We start from the raw sequence: 2,770 nt of genomic DNA, 5'->3' as shown, positions 1-2,770 counted from the left end.
CATGTGGAAGCAATTCCTTTGTTTTACAGCCAGAGTGTATGGGCAGAGAGAGCACAGACTGGACTGCTGCATGTCAGGAGGCCTTAGGATCAGGTTACTTTGACAACCCTGACATGAATTGTGTGTGGGTGTGTGTGTGTGAATGAGCTCTGCTGGGTAAGTGGTTCGACTCAGGGAAAACTGATCCCCTCTTTTAGATTCTGGTCCTTTTCATAGTTGGTGATCTGTTTGTGTGAAGTCAGGCCAAAGAGGCAGTCACTGCGAGAGGACAAACCTTTCACCCTTTCCTCTGCTGTTCTCATCTATCACACCTTTTGACGTTTTGGACTTGGAGAGTTGCTGAAAACTTAAAAAATGGCAGATGTCTAAGTACATATGGGATCTGGTAAGGAATTTGTTCACCCCAAAATGAAAATTCTGTCATCATTTACTCACCAATATGTTGTTACAAACCCATAAAACATTTCTTCTGTGAAACACTCAAGGAGAATATTTGAAGAATAAACTAGCCAGTCCTCATATAATGAAAGTTAATGGGGACTTGTGCTGCATTCCACTTACCTCGGAAGTTGAATGTCAAAGTTGGGAATGTAAAACCAATGGACGTGTCCATTGTTATCTATACCAGTTGATTAAAAACACATAAAAAGCAGTATTTTGCACACATAATGCTATAGTATCACATCCACAAATAAAGTTTGACAAGTACTATGTGCACCACTGAGTTTATCAAGACACAGACAAACATAAGTGCTAATAAACAATTATATTACTACAGTTTCTCTTCTGTTGATGCACTGAGCAGCCATATTGGGTACTGAAGTTGGCGTTGTGATTCCTCCGAGATTCCAAGTTGAAACTCCGGCTTGGGAGGGCATTCCAATTAACAGTTCCTATACTGGGAACTGGGAATTTTCAACTGAGTACAAATGGAATACAGCATTAGGTTGTTTAGCTCCAAGATGACAAAAAAAAAGCACCATTTAAGTATCATAAACGTACTTTATATGGCATACTAGATCTTCTAAAGCAATATGGTAACTGTATGAGAGTTTCTTTTTAATGAAAATGTATTTCATTATTCACTGAATGATCCAATATTTTATTCAAAAGCTGCAGTGGAAGAGAATATTCTCAATGAATAACAACATTTCAGGTTATTCATCACACAAAGCTATCGTATGATATATTTGGAATATAGTGAATTAGTCATGATCATTTTCTGATATGTTTTTGTCATTTTGGAGCTTTACAGGCCTGGTCCCATTTTCAGTATATGGAAAAGAGCAGCTACATTCTCAAAGCATTTGTTTCTCAGTGCAGCAGGTTATAACTTTTAGTTTTCTTCTTACTAAAGGGCAATAGTATGAATTTCCTCAAGTGGACTAATACAGTGCAGCCTCTGTTATTAATGCAATAATTATGCATCAGGGTGTAGAGCTGAGGGAATTTGCGTAAGATTAATGAAGGTCACTACTATTCCCAGATGTTTTCTTGTAATTAAAGCTTTGTTTATCACGAAACCCAGCCACATAAAGAGCAAAATATGCATGGTAATTATTCATAATGCTTACTAATTCAAGTGTAGCCACCTCGGTTTGCACCTAATTAATCATGCTAATGTCTTGAATAAATCTGCATAATTACTCATGGTCACCTGTTGCAATTGGTGACCGCCACAAAGTTCATGCGTGTCAATGATATTAAAGTGACGGTTTGAATATTCATAGATTAATGAGTGTTGTGTTGTTGAATGCAACCTGTCCTGATGCTTTCGATTGAAGCTCTGAGCGTCCACAAGACAGCGTTTGGTCAATTTCCCAGGGTGGTTGCACTTAGGACCGTGATGTTATTGGAATAATATGTGCATATGAACGTGCACATTACATTTACTTGGGAAATGCTTATCCTTAGAGGTTCAATTAAAACAACAGCGTGATAATAGAATATTGGAAATGGAGCAAGGACTTCTATTATATGGTATGCTGCTGTACTACCTTAAAAATCATGTGAATGGATATAACTGGCTAAAATAGTCAAGTCAAAATTAAATCAAAAGTGATCCTGTGATGTTCTTAATGTATGTTCCTGGTTTCATTGTGAACATAAGGTTTTCGTCATCAAACTTGCCTCTGAAAAATGCTTTCTGTTTCATACTAAACTTTTTTTTTCTTGTTTCAATATTCTGTTTTAGTCTGAGATGTATGGAAGCCCATTTCTGCTACAGTATACTAAAAAAGCTAATTGTGACTTTTCATCTAACAATTCTGAGGAAAAAAGTCCAAAAAAACTCAGAATTGCAGGATTTAAATTCGGAATTCTGTCGTTCTCGCAATTCCAAGTTTACATATCGCAGACTTTTTTTTTCTACTGAATTTTGAGTTTACATCTTGCAATTCAGTGTTTTTTTTTTTTAAATTGTTGTTGTTTCTGTCATGGGATACATTTTTTTTTTTTGTTTTGTTTTTTTTGTTGCAGTTGCATGTTTGTGTCTCACAAATGAGACTTTTCTTCTGAGAATAGTGAATTGTTAACTATTTTTTACTCAGAATATGTCTTGCAATTCTGCATTTATATCTCGCAATTCTTGAAGGAGAAAAAAAAGGTCTGAATTGTGAGATTAAACATTCACAATTACCTTTTTATTTTTTATCCCATTATGTAGAAAAAGCTCCATAATGATGCATCAGATCACAGAAATAAAATGTAAAAAAACCGTTGTGCCTTGGCCACTGCATTCTTCTGAAATTTTAAAGTCATAGCTTAAAAG

The sequence above is a fragment of the Sinocyclocheilus grahami genome, unplaced genomic scaffold (genome assembly GCF_001515645.1).
Source record: "Sinocyclocheilus grahami isolate Dianchi unplaced genomic scaffold, SAMN03320097.WGS_v1.1 scaffold34.1, whole genome shotgun sequence".
Lineage (NCBI taxonomy): Eukaryota > Metazoa > Chordata > Actinopteri > Cypriniformes > Cyprinidae > Sinocyclocheilus > Sinocyclocheilus grahami.
This window is presented reverse-complemented; position numbering follows the sequence as displayed.